The sequence below is a fragment of the Bos taurus genome, chromosome X (genome assembly GCF_002263795.3).
Source record: "Bos taurus isolate L1 Dominette 01449 registration number 42190680 breed Hereford chromosome X, ARS-UCD2.0, whole genome shotgun sequence".
Classification (NCBI taxonomy): domain Eukaryota; kingdom Metazoa; phylum Chordata; class Mammalia; order Artiodactyla; family Bovidae; genus Bos; species Bos taurus.
Genome location: NC_037357.1, coordinates 16,438,639 through 16,456,595, shown reverse-complemented (window position 1 = coordinate 16,456,595; position 17,957 = coordinate 16,438,639).

Genomic DNA, 17,957 nt, shown 5'->3' with positions numbered 1-17,957 from the left:
CATCCTGGAATGTGAAGTCAAGTGGGCCTTAGGAAGCATCACTACAAACAAAGCTAGTGGAGGTGATGGAATTCCAGTTGAGCTATTTCAAATCCTGAAAGGTGATGCTATGAAAGTGCTGCACTCAATATGCCAGCAAATTTGGAAAATTCAGCAGTGGCCATAGACTAGAAAAGGTCAGTTTTCATTCCAATCCCAAAGAAAGGCAATGCCAAAGAATGCTCAAACTACCGCACAATTGCACTCATCTCACACACTAGTAAAGTAATGCTCAAAATTCTCCAAGCCAGGCTTCAGCAATACGTGAACCGTGAACTTCCAGGTGTTCAAGCTGGTTTTAGAAAAGGCAGAGGAACCAGAGATCAAATTGCCAACATCCGCTGGATCATGGAAAAAGCAAGAGAGTTCCAGAAAGACATATATTTCTGCTTTATTGACTATGCCAAAGCCTTTGACTGTGTGGATCACAATAAACTGTGGACAATTCTGAAAGAGATGGGAATACCAGACCACCTGACCTGCCTCTTGAGAAACCTATATGCAGGTCAGGAAGCAACAGTTAGAACTGACTCTGTTCTGGGTCTCCTCCTCGGTGGCAGCTCTTCAGGCTTTGGTCTCAGGGGAGCACTCTGATGTCTCCACTGAAAGCTCACAGAACACTTGCCTACTTCTCTGGTCATTCTGGACCTCAGTCTGTCCAGATCATTTGGTGCACCCAGCAGGCCACAAAAGAATTCTCTTTTTAGTGGACGCCAACTCTTGCCTGTCCCAATATTTCAGTAGGAGATCTCTACCTAGGCTAATCTGAAAATGCAACAGTAGAATGAATGGATTTGGGTTGGTCATGACAACAAGTTGTTTTTATTTCCTTGTGGCAAATCTGCTTAGTGGGGCAAGAGAAGTCTTAGTTAACAGACAGGACAAAAAAGGTGGCCTACCTACATGATGTCATTTAAGATCTGGGAGAGTCCCCTCCCCATCTCCACTTTGTTCTCACTCATCTTGTCTTTGATCCATCCCATTGGTTTCATTAGTGTCCTCTTCCAAATGAAAATTTCCCTAGATTTTTGATTGTTTGAGTCATCATTCTGAAAGTTCTAGCATGGGTATTGGTACTATTTCTTGACTAGATATTCAGAGATGAGTCAGAACAAGGAGTAAGAAAACCAGAGAAAATTAGGGGCAGAAATGCTTAAACGTTATATTCATGAATAAACTCATAGATAAGAGAAACTTGATTTCCTTGGCCATCTGGTGGTTCGTGAATTTAATTTTTTATTTTTACATGATAAATAACAGAGCCATGGATGACTTTGGATATCTTGTTTCCTTTGCTGGGTTCAGGATTAGGAGATAATCCTGAGACTGTTCATTGTGTATTCTCAACACATGTAGGCATTAAACCCATCAGGAGGTTGAGTACTTTGTGTTTGCCAGAAGACCATTTCAGTTGAAAATGCTTTTTAATTAACAGGGGCTTTGCATCAGCTTTCCTATCTACCCAGCTAGAGTTCCCAAGTCTGGGCAGGTGCATCCTGTTATATATTACAGAACAACAAAGGGGAGTACAAGGGCAGGGACACTTCAGACAATCATGATCCGATGCGTACTTGCTTCCTTGCGCTCTGTCTCCAGGTGATTCTGTTGCTCCTTCTGCCAAATTCCCCAAAGAAGTTTTCTTTAAACAAACTGTGTCTCTGGTTGCTTCATTCATTCACTCATTCACTTAAGCATACATCCAACAAATTATCTACTGAAAATCTTCTCTGTGTTATGGGCTGGGATAGGCCCTGGGCATATAGTGTTGAACAAAGACAGCTTACTATCTAAGACTGAAGACAGTTATTCATGAAATCATAAAGATTGATACTTTAGTGCCAGAAGTCTTGGGAAAATTTCCCACGTGGATTCATACCCTTTCCTCTCAATAGTGTTTCTTTTTCTGCCTTTAAAGGCCTGTCTCTCTGATGAAAATGGAATACCCCACTCAATGATTCCATGGAATCCTAAGAAAGATGTCACTGCCCCCACTGCCCAGGAATTTGAGGTGGTAAGGAGTGCTCCCAAAGCCAAGAGCTGGTAGGATCATAGAACCGAGTGTCAGGACTACTAACACACATTTTATATACAGCACACAAGCAACTGGACTTGGCATATGGGGCCAGATGTGGCGGTGGTCTTCCTGAGTGCGTGCGTACTAAGTCACTTCAGTCGTGTCTGACTCTTTGTGACCCCATGGACTATGGCCCACCATGATCCTTTGTCCATGGGATTCTGCAGGCAAGAATATTGGAGTGGATTGCCATGTCCTTCTCCAGGAGATCTTCCCTACCTAGGGATTGAACCTGCGTGTCCTCCGTCTCCTGTATTGCAGGGAGATTCTTTACCGCTGAGCCACCAGGGAAGCCCAGTGATCTTCCTAGTTCCCCATTTTACCCACCTGCCCAAACCAGCAGAGTCACTGAAGGCTGATATCTGCGGCCAATCCTGACCCACAGTGTGGAGAGACAGGGGTGGGAAGAGAGTGGTCATTACACATAAGGATCATAGAATTTCAGAGTTGGTGTGGTCTTCTATACACTTGATACCCATAGTATAGTCCATAGACCAGCAGCATAAACATAAGCTGGGAGCTTGTTGGAAAAGCAGAACATCAGGCTCCATCCCAGACCTACAGAATCTGGATCTGCCTTTGTACGATATCCCCAGGTGATTTGTAAGCATATGAAATTTTTATAAAGATACTTATATAAATTAATTTTTATTTATTTATATTTTGGCCATGTCACTCAGCATGTGGGATCTTAGTGCAATGGAAGTGTGGACTGCTTAAGTTGCAGGGGGCATGGGTTCGATCCCTTATCAGGGAACTAAGATCGGACCCTGACCATCCTCTCTCTCTGTCTTTTAAAGGATTTGCAAGCCTCAGGGATAAGAAGAAGAAAGTCTAGAAAGCAAAGTTGAATCTTCAAATTACCAAAGGGTTGCTGCTGCTGCTGCTGCTAAGTTGCTTCAGTCATGTCCGACTCTGCAACCCCATAGACGGCAGCCCACCAGGCTCCCCCGTCCCTGGGATTCTCCAGGCAAGAACACTGGAGTGGGTTGCCATTTCCTTCTCCAATGCATGAAAGTGAAAAGTGAAAGTGAAGTCACTCAGTTGTGTCCGACTCTTAGCGACCCCATGGACTGCAGCCTACCAGGCTCCTCCGTCCACGGGATTTTCCAGGCAAGAGTACTAGAGTGGGGTGCCATTGCCTTCTCCGACCAAAGGGTTGGGGGAAGTTAAAAAGAATAGCTTTCATTTTCCAAAGATGAAAATAAGAGCACCTCTTTTCTGTGTCTAGAGTATAATTCAGGACAACTCAAGCTGATTTAGATTCCCCAAAGGTCAACATTTTTAAAAGGGCAGATGGTAGGTAGATAGTATCTTACTACTAATGCAATTTATTGCCTTTAATTTTGATATCTTTGCTATTAATAAGGAATATGTCCCTGAATACAGTCCTAAGAAACATGATGAAGTCCCTGAACCATCTCACCTGCACTTGGGGCCCAAGGCTTGCCCCAGGTAGCATAGGAAAAGAGCGAAGCTGATCTAGAACATTCTTCTTCCGTTGTCACTTCTTTTGGGGCTGGCTCTTGCCCCTTTAGGTAATGCTCCTTTTTTATTTGGTCCCTAATGCTCTCTCCCTGCCTGTTCTCTCCCCTAGCAAAGAAGAGGCCACCTTCTAAAAATATCCAGTCATGTAACAGGTTACTAGAGTGTCTGAACATGAAAAAAAAGAAAAGAAAGAAGCCCATGAAGAGGGGAAAACAGCCCAAAAGAATGGTTGCTCAAGCTGGAACTCAAGCTATGAATGTGGATGAATGTATGAATGGGATCAGTGGGGCCCTCAGATCCCATCCATTGCTGTTTGCTTGCTTTTCCCATAGAAAAGGTCAGATCTGAGGATGACACCTGCTCCTGCCTGGCTTCGTAAGAGGATTAGTAAGGAAAAACTAGGTCAGAAATGTGAAAGTGCTTTTGACACAAATCAAATCAGGGTTTTGATTTTTCCCAATCTAATATCTCCCTGCCTTAGGGTCAGTTTCTGCCCCAATCTCTCCACCTTTCAAACTGAGAATACTATATACTCTTGCATTTCTTTGCAAAGCTGCTGGGTTAAAAGGAAACAATTGTGTTGATTGCAATGCCCATTGGATCAAAAATGTGTGAGATGATTGTCTTAACTGGACCAATGGCATCACAGAAGAACTGTGGTGGTTTTCAGCCTGCATTTCAATTTGGTCTGGAGTTAAGCAAGGCTCAGGCAGGTGAAAATTTGGCACCTTGGAGCCACACACCAGAAGAATGAACACTCCTGCTGTGTTTGATGGCTGGAGGACAGAAATAGTTCCGCTTCATTTTAAGAACTAACCGCATGCCATTTACTTGTTGTTTTCTCTGGAAGTTAACCCAGATGCCTTTGGGAGACAAAGGATACTTCTGAAGGTGTGGTCTTTGGACCCACTGCATCAGAATTCCATGCCTGCTACAAATGTAAATTCTTGGCCCAAGCATCTTGCCAAAGCCACTGATTCAAGATCTCTTGGGGTGGGACCAGAAATGCCATACAGTAAACAAAAGGATGATTCTCTGACAGACTAATGTATGTGACCCACAATCACCAGTGGATTGAATTCTTCAAGTATTGCTGTCAGGAAGTGGTTCTCCACCCTGGCCATGTACAAGAATCACCTGGAGGACTAGTAGATAAAACGCCCGTGGCCCGCACATCCTGGACTGATTAAATGAGAATTTCTAGGGCTGAGGCCCTAGTATCTGCATTTCTTAAAAGCTCCTCTGGTGATTTTAGGTGTGCAATCAGGGCTGGGGACAACCTTTAGTACCATTGTTGGAATCCCTCCTACTCAAGGGCGCTCCCAGCCCAGGTACACTGCCTCCCAGCCCTTCTCGAGCTTCTTTTCTGCACACTTGTTAAGGGTCAGAAGACCCCCAACAGCACATACCATGTGCTTCATACTGAGGAAGTCAATGATCAACCAAAGAGGAATAGATTTTGTTAAGGAGCCCAGTCCAGCAGGAGAAACAGTCCCAATCACAAAAGGCAGATAGAAGCCATCTCTCTAGTTGACCCCTGTTGATACTCTGGGTTCTTGACATAAGGCCCTTGGTCTACCATCCACCAGAGAATTACTTGCTTATGAAGATCCCTTGCTTTACCCTTCTCTTATCTCTTTGTTCAAAGCATCTTTTAAAAGATCTGATTTTGAAAGTCCCTGGAAGGCATTGTAGTCCTCAAATTATTTGGGCCTATGTGGCTTTCTACCTAGATCCTGACAATTCTGTCAGGTATGAGTTACAAATTGTTTGGTCTCAGCCCTGGGACCCGGCCCGGGCTAGCACATGAATGTAGCAGAGCAGAGGGAGGGTGACAAGTCCTGACTCACAATAAATCTTTATGTTCGAATTCAGTGTCTGTGAAAAACCCTTTCTTAAACTCATCTCATTGGATTCTCCCTGGAGATGATGAGGTTTTAGGCAGCAATTCCATTCAGGCTACTGTATGGAGTTATTTATAATCTACTTCCCCTCCTATAAAAGGACTTAATTAAGGTTAGAATTTTACTCTTTAATCATCTAATGCAGAACAGAAGGCATTGACATTAGACAGCTCCAAGAGTCAAAATGAGTCCTCCTTATTTTTTTTTAACTTTATTATTTTTTAGAAGTCTTTCTTGAACTTGTTACACTATTGCTTCTATTTTCTGTTTTCTTTTTGTGGCTGTGAGGCATGTGGGATCTTAGCTCCCTGACCAGGTAGTGAACCTGTAGCCCCTGCATTGGAAGGTGAAATCTTAACCCACTAGACCACCAGGGAAGTCCCATGGGCCATCTTTAGGCTGGCTGCCTGGTTTTTCAGATGGTAGCTTTTGCTTCTTCCCCTTCCTGTAATAAGTAACTTTTTATAATCTATCAGCTAAGAAATTATTTAGGCACTGTAAGTCATTTCCTACTTAACACCAAAATGTATTCTCTTCAGAAAAAGGGAGAAGAAAGTTTTCGGTAACCATGATCTTGTTTACTTTGACATTTGAAGGAGCCACAAAGGAACCTTTCTCATTTCATTTTATGGAATTCATATGTTCTCACTCCTACTCTGATCTGGTATACCTTTCAGAAATCTAGCTTTGTGAGAAAAATTCTGCTTATTTTTTAACCCCAACTTGGAAATGATGAGTGCTTGCCTGGAACAGATAATTTAGGCTCCTAGCTTCTCATTTAATGTTAAAGTTTGTCTCTTTTATTTATACCCATTTAGGGAATGGTTAGAGTTTTGATTAGCTACCATTTGTAATACCTCAGCTGCTCAATGGAGGAAAAGTGACATTAATGGCCAATTGCAGAGTAGTGGGAGGCTGTGGCAACAGACCTAAGCATAATTATCAACTGAGCAGAAGGGCACATGGAGTGAGCTAGCACTCAGTAATACGTAGGAAATTCATTAAACTAGCTAAGGATCAATAGTAAGGAACTTAGAGTCCTTTAAACATCCGGCAAAGGGATTACTTTTATCACTTACAAATATGTTATTTAATAATGATTAGCCTTTCTGCTTCCACTGAGTTCATTAGTTCTATTACCACACATGATAAGCAGCAGTGGTAGAGAAGGGAGTAGTTTAGGAGCAAAATAAACATTCTGAATCCCAAGAGAGTCAATTATGAACACGGGATGTAGCAGTGGGATGTTTTAACACCTGTATGAAATATGGTTCATTCTACATGCATAAAATACAGCTCACCCACTGAAAGTGTACAGTTTAGTCATTCTTGTAATCATCACCACTACCTAACTTTAGAACATTTTTATCACTCCAAAAAGAAACCCCACATCTATTAAGCAGTATCTTCCCTGTCTTCTCTCTCCTCAGCCCCTAGCAACTGTTAATTTACTTCCTGTTCCTGTAGATTTACCTATTGTGAATATTTCAGATAAATGGAATCATACAATATGTGATCTCTTGCATCTGGTTTCTTTCACTTGGCATAATATCTTCAAGGTTCATCCATGTTGTATCAGCCACAGATTTTTATAAATTTTTAATTTATTTATGTTAATTGGAGGCTAATTACTTTACAATATTGTATTGGTTTTGCCATACATTCTCATGAATCAGCCATGGGTGTACATGTGTTCCCCATCCTGAACCCCCCTCCCACCCCCTCCCCACCCCATCCCTCTGGGTTATCCCAGTGCACCAGCCCCGAGCACCCTGTCTCATGCATTGAACCTGGACTGGCGATCTATTTCACATATGATAATATACATGTTTCAATGCTATTCTCTCAAACCATCCCACCCTCGCCTTCTCCCACAGAGTCCAAAAGACTGTTCTTTACATCCGTGTCTCTTTTTCTGTCTTGCATATAGGGTTATCGTTACCATCTTTCTAAATTTCATACATATGCATTATTATACTGTATTGGTGTTTTTCTTTCTGACTTACTTCACTCTGTATAATAGGGTCCAGTTTCATCCACCTCATTAGAACTGATTCAAATGTATTCTTTTTAATGGCTGAGTAATACTCCATTGTGTATATGTACCACAGCTTTCTTATCCATTCATCTGCTGATGGACATCTAGGTTGCTTCCATGTCCTGGCTATTATAAACAGTGCTGCGATGAATATTGGGGTACACGTGTCTCTTTCAATTCTGGTTTCCTTGGTGTGTACGCCCAGCAGTGGGATTGCTGGGTCATATGGCAATTCTATTTCCAGTTTTTTAAGGAATCTCCATACTGTTCTCCATAATCAGCCACAGATTTTTTAACATACTTTTCTTTTTTTTTAAGTTCATAACTAAAATGTTTAATTTTAACATGCTTTTCTAAGTTTAATTGAATTTAAAGGGATTGTAAATGAATACGATGCATAGGTTTGAGCCTAATTTTTTTCTTGTTACCATATGTGAAGTTGTATTTAAAACTCAAAATAAGCTGACGAAAAGACATGAATCCTTCAGTTTGCTTCCTAATTAGATGATTAGTCACATCTGTACATTTTAATATCTTATGCAGATACTCTGTTTATGAAAGAAAACAATTATAGAGTGATAATGCATGAACTAATTTTGACAGTTCCCTGGATGTTCCTTCCTTAAAATGAATTTGCCTAAAGAAGAAGGAAGAAAAATAGCTTTTCCAATTTGACAGGTAAGTGGTCGGCTATGTTCTTAGTTGTTATGACCACAGGTGTGACAATATCAGAGCTTGAGGGGCCCTCCTAAGGTGTAGTCAAGACAGGCTCAAATGGAATGAAGTCCAGGCAGTAGTGGTAAGGAGAGTTTGGGAAAATAGGGCCAACTTTGCAGCTCATTAATTTTAACATGCTTTTCTAAGTTTAATTGAGTTTAAAGGGATTGTAAATTAATCCCTTTGGTGGACGGTGCTCAGACAATGGCAATATCACATTTTCGTAGTGCCTTTGTACAGCCTGCCAGTGTGCGAAGTGCTTTACATGCCTCATTTCATTAAACCCATTTTACAGGTGGGGAGACTAAGGCCCAGAGGGTTAAGTAACTCAAGGTAACACTTATTTAGCAAGTACTTATTATAATATGTATTACATATTATAATATTTACTTGTAATAAGTAAATATTTGTTGTTGTTCAGTCGCTAAGTCGTGTCTGATTGTTTGCGACCCTATGGATTGCAACACACCAGGCTTCCCTGTCTTTCACTATCTCCTGGAGTTTGCTCAAACTCAAGTCCATCGAGTCGGTGATGCCATCCAACCATCTCATCCTCTGTCGTCCCCTTCTCCTCCTGCCCTCAGTCTTTCCCAGCATCAGGGTCTTTTCCACTGAGTTGGCTCTTTGCATCAGGTGGTCAAACTACTGGGGCTTCAGCTTCAGCATCACTCCTTCCAGTGAGTATTCAGGGTTGATCTCCTTTAGGATTGACTGGATTGATCTCCTTACTGTCCAAGGGACTCTCAAGCATCTTCTCCAGCACTACAGTTCAAAAGCATCAATTCTTCAGTGCTCAGCCTTCTTTCTGGTCCAACTCTCATATCCGTCCGTACATGACTACTGGAAAAACCATAGTTTTGGTTATACAGACCTTTGTTGGCAAAGTGATGTCTCTCTCTCTCTCTCTCTCTCTTTTTTTTTTAGTATGCTGTTTGACATAGCTTTTCTTCCAAAGAGCAAGCATCTTTTAATTTCATGAACGCAGTCACCATCCACAGTGATTTTGGAGCCCAAGAAAATAAAAGCTGCCACTGTTTTCAGTTTTCCCCATCTATTTGCCATGAAGTGGTATTATAAACAAGTAAATGTTTACTTATTATAAGTGTATAAGTGTGAATAAGTAAATCCTCCTCCGTCCATGGGATTTTCCAGGCAAGAGTACTGGAATGAGTTGCCATTTCCTTCTCCAGAGGATCTTCCCAACCCAGGGATGGAACCTGGGTCTCCCACATTGTAGGCAGATGCTTTACCATCTGAGCCACCAGGGAAGTCAAATAAGTAAATAATAAGTGTAAATAAGTAGAATTCAAAACCCAGGTCTGTCTGAATCTAGAGGTCAAACTCTTGAAACTTTTTTAAAAAAAAATTGAACTATAGGGACTTCCCTGGCAGTCCAGTTGTTGAGAATCTGGGCTTCCACTGCAGGGGGTGAGGGTTCTATCCCTGGTCAGGGAACTGAGATCCTGCATGCTGCACCATGAGACCCAAAAAATAAATACATAAAATAAAAATTGAAGTAGAGTTGGTTTTAAACCTTGTGTTAGTTTCTGGTGTACAGCAAAGTGCTTCAGTCTCTCTCTCCATATGTGGAGAGAGGACACGACTCAGTGACTAAGCATAGTGTCTTTGTGACCCTATGGTCTGTAGCCCACCAGGCTCCTCTGTCGATGGGGATTCTCCAGGCAAGAATACTGAAGTGGGTTGCCATGCCCTCCTCCAGGGGATCTTCCCAACTTAGGCATCGAACCCATGTCTCCTGTATTGCAGGCAGGTTCTCTACCATCTGAGCCACCAGGGAAGCCTATATATATTTATGTTCTTTTTCATATTCTTTTCCATTATGGCTTATTACAGGATATTGAATACTGTTCCCTGTGCTATACAGTAGGACCTTGTTTATCTACTTTGTATACAGTAGTTTGTATGTGCTAATCCCAAACTCCTAATTTATCGCTCCCTCACCCCCTTTCTTCTTTGGTAACCATAAATATGTTTTCTGTGAGTCTTTCTATTTCTTAGATAAGTTCATTTGTGGCATATTTTACTTTTCACATATAAGTGATCTTACATGGTATTTGTCTTTGTGTGACTTACTTCACTCAGTATGATACTCTTTAGGTATCCATCCATGTTGCTGCAAATGGCATTATTTCATTCTGTTTTATTTAGAGCCCACCCTCTTAACTACCTAAACTCTACTGCAAGGAGAGTCTAACTTTACAGCTATGTACTAAGTCTTCTTGTCCTACCTAAGAGCTTTAGAGAATTGTTTTCTCTTCCATACATTCTGGTTACCAAATGGCAGTGAAGGTACATGTTTTCAAAATGGCCCTTTTGTTTCCAGATATACCATACAAATAGCCTAAAAGGGAATAGGAACTTGCTCCTCCATCTCTAACTACAGTAACTACATGTTCTGGATTTTCCAAGAAGGAAAGGAGGGGAAGAGGAAAAGAGGAGGGACTTGCAATACTTTTCCTGCTCATGTCTCCATTCTCACCTCGAGCAACTTGCCCTCATATGTTATGCTTCTCTCATACTCAAGACCCAAATGATCATAGTGTCTTGCACACTTGATGTTCCTCACCTTTCTGACCTCTGGCCTTTGCTCAGATTGCTTCTATCGTGTGGAATGCCCCTCTACTCCCCTCCACCTGAGAAAGCTCCCAATTAATGATTAAGGTTCATCACGTACTTCAGAAAGCCTTCCTTAACCCTTCCTTCTGTTTCTTCATGATAGCCTATGCATAGCTTTATAGTGTCAGATTTTCCATACAGTATCTTGTAGGTTTCTGGGTCTTTAGGTCTTAATTGTGACCTCCTTTGGGCTTCCTTGATGGCTCAGATGATAAAGAATCTGCCTGCAGTGCAGGAGACCTGGATTCAATCCCTGGGTTGGGAAGATCCTCTGGAGAAAGGAACAGCTACACACTCCAGTATTCTTGCCTGGAGTTCCATGGACAGAGGAGCCTGGTGGGCTATAGTTCATGGGGTCGCAAAGAGTCGGACACAACTGAGTGATTAACACTTTCACCTTCTAAGCATGAACACTCTATTCCATTTCTCTTGGTAGTCCCAGCACCTAGCACGATGACTGCTATACAAAAAAAGTGTTTTATAAATGTTTGTTGAATGAATAAATAAACTATTATTTGTGGAGCACCTATTATATAGGCCAGGCCTTTTAAAAATACCAAGTCATTGAGCCCCCAAAATAAACCTGGAAAGAATGTACCAATATGTCAGTGTTGAAAGGTGAAGGAATTAAAGTCCAGACTTACTCAGTTATTAAGCGGTGGTGCTGCGATTCAGACCCAGGCCTCAGTGACTTGAAAGCTTGGCTCTGTCCATGTACCCTTACTGTCTTCTACTATAGAAAACTGACTTTGGATTGAAAATATCTGTTCTGTGTGGCCACATACCATGGAAATGGTCCCTAAGTTCAAACATTTTCACATACAAGTTGAATTCAGTTGCTCAGTCATGTCCAACTCTCTGCAACCCCATGGACTACAGCATGCCAGGTCTCCCTGTCCATCACAAACTCCCGGAATTCAAACGTTTCCACATACAAGTTAGTCTCTCAAGTGTTCTGTCACTTAGAAGCAACTCACAAATCCTCTCTCATACAGTATGCTGCTGCTGCTAAGTCGCTTCAGTCGTGTCCGACTCTGTGTGACCCCATAGACGGCAGCCTTCCAGGCTCCCCGTCCCTGGGATCCTCCAGGCAAGAACACTGGAGTGGGTTGCCATTTCCTTCTCCAATGCATGAAAGAGAAAAGTGAAAGTGAAGTCGCTCAGTCGTGTCCGACTCTTAGCGACCCTGTGGACTGTAGCCCACCAGGCTCCTCCATCCATGGGATTTTCCAGGCAAGAGTACTGGAGTGGGGTGCCATTGCCTTGTCCGCTTATACAGTATACCTTGTGTTTTTTTTTTTTTTTTTTTGACAGTTTTGTAAATAGAGTCATAGAAGTTTGGCTGGAATTCAATACCAGCTTCTTCATGAAGCTCTATCATTCAGTATTTTCAATCAAGAGTGATCACCCCACTATGTTTGTCAAAGGCAAGCAGAGATGATTTTCTGCTACTGATAAGCATGGAAAATAAAAAGCAAGCAATAGAAATTGAAGAGTGATATACACCATTTACTGCCAACACTTCTGTAAGATTAGTTTTGGTTAAAGAATTTAATATTTTAAAATTCACACAGCATCTAATCAATTCATCCAGATGGTGGGCAAGGGCTCCTGGAAAGGCTCAGAGGCTTTTAAAAGTCTTTGTTTACGCTCAGATATAAGATCTTTTATACCTTCCCACTGAGATCATCGTCTGATTTTATCAGGCAGTAATGGCTGGTTTATGATCTCTGAAGCATTGCTAGAACCACCAGATTTGTTATAAATATCTTTCTTTGATATAGATCATTGCCCTCACCTAGCACAGGCCTCTTTCTTTTTCTGTCTTTCATAAACAAGAAGTCATCTCAGGCCACCTCCATTGTTATAGGCTGTGAAACTGTGTTCTAAGTTATTAAGAGGCACTCTTCCTTTTCACAGCTGGCACAGTGGTAAAAAATTCACCTGCCAATGCAGGAGACGCAAGAGACAACAGTTCAATCCCTGGATCAAGAGAAGATCCCCTGCAGTAGGAAATGGCAACCCATTCCAGTATTCTTGACTAGAAAATTCCATGGACAGAGGAGTCTAGAGGGCTGGAGTCCATGGGGTCGCAAAGAGTCGGACATGACTGAGCACCTGAGCATGCACTTCCTTTTTCCTCCTCAAACTGTGTTCAAGGTAAAAACATAAGTAGCAGAGCCAGAATTTAATGCCTCATCGGACCCCAAGGCCCATGTCTTTCCTGCTACATTAAGTTGCCTCCCAAGTTAAAATCTGTTGTTCTTCTAAGTCAGTGGAACCGTTCCCCAAATTCTAACATTTCAGTGTCCAAATCACCTCTTCCTTGTGGCTCTTTCATTCCAAGAAACAACAGAAAATATCCTCTATATTTTCTTTAACAGGAAGATTTTATGTTATTCAGAATAAGGTTCATTCTGCTAACCACGCAATAAGAGATTTATAGGAATCACTTTCCTTGAGGACACTTCTAGGAGAATTGCATGGGATACTTCATGTAACTTGTCATTCATTATGTACAAGCCTTCCAGCCCAACGGTCAACATACCTTTAGTCAAAGATGGGAACGAAAACGCCATATTACCTTCTTCAAACAGCTGTTACTGTGCTATCATTCCTAATCCTCTGATCTTATTCATCTTTGGCTATATTTTCCCGAACTGGAACAAAGAGTTTGATTTCTTTGATATTTAATCTGTATTTGTTCTCAACACACTACCTAGATTCAGATATGTCTGTTTGAAAATAAAGAGCTTGAAGTTGCAGATGTAGATTGGAGATGATTGTTGAGGACAAGAGAAGTGGAATTTCAACATTTTGATCTCCCAAGTGATGGGGAAAATGATCTGATGCATGTAAGCATCAGGAAACTGTCAAAAGTACATGAAACCAGCTATGTACTGTGTGATACATTAATTTTTTCAACAAATATTTATTGAGTGCCTGTTGTGTGTCGAGCCCTACTTCAGATGCTGGAAATACATCACCGAAAAAAATGACAAGAGATTTCTGCTCCCACGGAGCTTGTATTCCAGCAGGGAAGGAGAGACAATAAACAGCATGCATATACATGACTGCTGCTGCTGCTGCTAAGTCACTTCAGTCGTGTCCGACTCTGTGCGACCCCATAGGCGGCAGCCCACCAGGCTCCCCCGTCCCTGGGATTCTCCAGGCAAGAACACTGGAGTGGGTTGCCATTTCCTTCTCCAATGCGTGAAAGTGAAAAGTGAAGTCGCTCAGTCGTGTCCCACTCTAAGCGACCCCATGGACTGCAGCCCACCAGGCTCCTCCGTCCATGGGATTTTCCAGGCAAGAGTACTGGAGTGGGGTGCCATTGATGGTTATAAATGCTATGGGATATTTAACAAGAAGGTAGAGCAGAGTGAAGGGGATCGGTAGCACAGGGTGGATTGGGTGGGTTGCTCTCTAGAATAGGATGATTGGGGTAGATGATACTGAGAAAGTGATTCTAGAACAAACTCCTGAAATAAGGATGTGAGTTAGCCTCCAAAGACCTAGAGAAAGAATATTCCAGGCATAAGGAAGAGCCAGGAACAGTGCAAAATATATCAAATTTGATATATTATATATTTTATTTTATATAAATATATATATATAATATATTTATAATAAATATATATAATAAATATAAATATATATAATAAATATATTTTTTATTATATCAAGATAGAATAACCTACTCCTACTACATCAAAGTAATCAGTACCTTTGTCCCTATTTTGCATATATTTAGTTGCATTATGCCTATATTTCTAATTACAAAAATCTCTGTTTCTGAAGCTTCTATCTAAAAGGCAATTTCCTTTATGGACTATGTTATCTTACAATGACTTCTAGGTAGAAAGAAATATATTTTTTACGATTTACTTTTTATTGAGGTAACTGGTTTATAACATTATATGTCTCATGTGTGCAATGTTATATTTCTAATGCTGGCGTGCTCACTGCTAACAATTTTATTTCCATATGTCACCATATAATTGATCCTCTTTACCTATTTTGCCCTCCCCAACCCCGCTACCCCTTACCCTCTGGTAACCACTACTCTGTTCCCTGTAGCTACATTTTTGTGTGGTTTGTTTATTTTGATTACTGTTTTTTATCCCATGTATGAGTGAAATCATATGATATTTATCTTCCTCCATCTGACTCATTTCACTTAGCATGATACCCTCTAGGTTCACCTACATTGTCCCAAATGGCAAGATTTCTGTTTATGGCTATGACCAACCTAGATAGCATATTCAAAAGCAGAGACATTACTTTGCCAACAAAGGTCCGTCTAGTCAAGGCTATGGTTTTTCCTGTGGTCATGTATGGATGTGAGAGTTGGACTGTGAAGAAGGCTGAGCGCTGAAGAATTGATGCTTTTGAACTGTGGTGTTGGAGAAGACTCTTGAGAGTCCCTTGGACTGCAAGGAGATCCAACCAGTCCATTCTGAAGGAGATCAGCCCTGGGATTTCTTTGGAAGGAATGATGCTAAAGCTGAAACTCCAGTACTTTGGCCACCTCATGCAAAGAGTTGACTCATTGGAAAAGATTCTGATGCTGGGAGGGATTGGGGGCAGGAGGAGAAGGGGACGACAGAGGATGAGATGGCTGGATGGCATCGCTGACTCGATGGACGTGAGTCTGGGTGAACTCCGGGAGTTGGTGATGGGCAGGGAGGCCTGGCGTGCTGGGATTCATGGGGTTGCAAAGAGTCGGACACGACTGAGAGACTGAACTGAACTGAGTATTCCCTTGGAGAAGGCAATGGCACCCCACTCCAGTTCTCTTGCCTGGAAAATCCCATGGATGGAGGAGCCTGGTGGGCTGCCATCTATGGGGTCGCACAGAGTCAGACACGACTGAAGTGACTTAGCAGCAGCAGCAGCAGTATTCCCTTGTATCTATATGCCATATCTTCTTTAGCCATTCATCCCCTGATGTGCACTTAGGTTGTTCCCATGTCTTGGCTGTTGTAAATAATGCTGCAATTGAACATAGGGGTACATATCCTTTTGGATTAGTGTTTTCATATTCTTTGAATAAACACAAGAAGTGGCATAGCTGGGATATATAGTAGTTCTGTTCTTAATTTTTTTAGGAATCACCACACTGTCTTCCATAGTGGCTGCACCAATTTACATTCGCACCAGCAGTGTATGAAGGTTCCCTTTTCTCTATGCCTTCATCAACATCTGTTATTTCTTGCCGTTTTGATAATAGCCATTCTAACAGGTGTGAGTTGACTTGTTATTGTGGTTTTGATTTGCATTTCCTTAATAATTAGTGATGTTGAGGATCTTTTCATTTGCCTGTTGGCTGTCTGTAGGTCTTCTTTATAAAAATGTCTTTTTATCACATTCCCTGATTACAAACTATATTACAAAACCATAGTAACCTAAATAGCATGGTATTGGCAGATAAACAGACACCTAGATCTATGGAACAGAACTGAAAACACAGAAATAAACCAATGCACATACAGACAATTAATTTACAACAAAGGAGCAAGAACATACAATGGAGAAAGGAAAGTCTCTTCAGTAAATAGTGCTGGGAAAATGGGACAGCCACACACAAGGAAAAGAAGAAAAAGAAAGAAAGAAACTAGACCACTATCACATACCATACACAAAAATCAATACAAAATGGATTAGAGACTTAAATATGAGACTTGAAACCATAAATCTCCTAGAAGAAAACATAGACAGTACACTCGCTCTTTGACCCTGGTCTTTTTTCTTTTTTTAGACCTTTTTTTCTTTTTCTTTCTTAAAAGCAATTTCCCCATTCTCAAGTTGACCCAATAAAGATTACATGAAAACTGGCACACCTATCAGCTGAAACACAGATGTACTAAATAAGGATTTAAAAACTTTCAGAGTGGAAAGTAGAACAGAAAGAAAGACGAATCTCCTAGCATTTTCCTCAAAGATTTCACTCTCCTGCCACACACATTCTCCAGATCCAACTCTGCAAGAGAGGACAGAGCAGTGATACTGGTCTTAGAAATATCTTTCTAGATATACTTCCTCAGGCAAGAAAAATGAAAACAAAAGTAAACAAATGAGACATCAAAAGAAAATGTGTTTTTGAAGCAGAAGTGCCCATAGCCAAGGGTGTCAACTGAGCAAACTCTTATTGTAGCTGATGAAGGAATTGCTTTAAACTAGATTTTTCAGGCCAGCAGGATCTTTCCTACCTCTGTCATGACTGAATTTCTCAAATTCTTGAACATTAAATCACAATTTTTTTTTTCCTCACACTGTGAAGAAGATGTAGCAAGCCCAGAGATGGCTACAAGGAATTCTGAACCGATGCAGAATTCAGAAGCTACCCTTCTCTGCACTGTGTCAGACTTTCTGTGCAGTTTTCCTTGGGCTAATTTAATCTGCCTCTGTGATCTATCACACCATTCTTTCAGCTTTCAGAGCAGTAATTATGGTCTTCTACTTGCCTCTGGGTGGAGGGAGGGGGCATGCTACCTTTTTCCTCCCCTGCCTCCTGCTCCACCTATTAATCTACTTACTGTGAACTCTGGTTCTCTTAGCTTCAATCATGCGCCTCCTTGTCAACCCTTCATCTCTGCTTTCCATGAAAAGCATGGAATCTGCCCACCTACCCAAGACTGCCTCTTTAAACCCACATCGCCACCTATTGTCCCCCACTTTCCATAAAGGAGTCTTTCTAATAGTGTAGCTCATAGCTGTCTGGGCTTTGTGAGAGTCCTTCTCCACAGTGCTAATTCCCTTTCCATCACCAATATTTTACTCTCCTGTTCCCTTTACTTGGTTGTCCTAACGGAAACTTGTCTTTCCTCAGACCCAGAGACCTCTCTCAGACCATTTATCTAACATAGTCATTCTGCCATTTTTTTTTTTTTTACTACATATCCATTTTTAAACTGTGTGTGTGTGTGTGTGTGTGTGTATTCACAGAGAGGTTATGGATTACCTCTGATTCTCTTTTGAATTCAGATTTTATTTATGTTATTTGCTTTTATTTTTACTGAGATCTAATTCATATATTATAAAATTCACCCTTTTAAAT